Source organism: Macrobrachium rosenbergii, chromosome 47 (assembly GCF_040412425.1).
Source record: "Macrobrachium rosenbergii isolate ZJJX-2024 chromosome 47, ASM4041242v1, whole genome shotgun sequence".
NCBI classification, from domain to species: domain Eukaryota; kingdom Metazoa; phylum Arthropoda; class Malacostraca; order Decapoda; family Palaemonidae; genus Macrobrachium; species Macrobrachium rosenbergii.
Genome location: NC_089787.1, coordinates 24068983 through 24069377, shown reverse-complemented (window position 1 = coordinate 24069377; position 395 = coordinate 24068983).

Below are 395 nucleotides of genomic sequence, written 5' to 3'. Positions count from 1 at the left end.
TTACTATAGGGCGTGCTTCCCATTAATAACCAAAGCCACACTGTCATAGCACTCCGTAAAAAGAAAAGTATATAATTTTTTCTTGAGCGACTTGAAATTTTCAGTCTTCCCGATATCGAGTGGGAGCTTATATATTGTATAAACTTGGCTCGGCAAATTTAAAGGCTCTGAAGCTTACTAGTTACTACATGAGATTTACATCTTGGATCGAATAGCTAGCGTCCATCTATAGCTATTCTCGTGTCGACTTCATCCGTTGGCTGGATTATAAGCACAATTCATTCATTCAAATACTTCAAGTACTCAAATGTATTCATAAACTGGTATGTTTTTTTCGGGGAGAGCCGCGTAGGGATGGGACCCAGACCAGAAATCCTATTCGTAAAAGGGAAGAA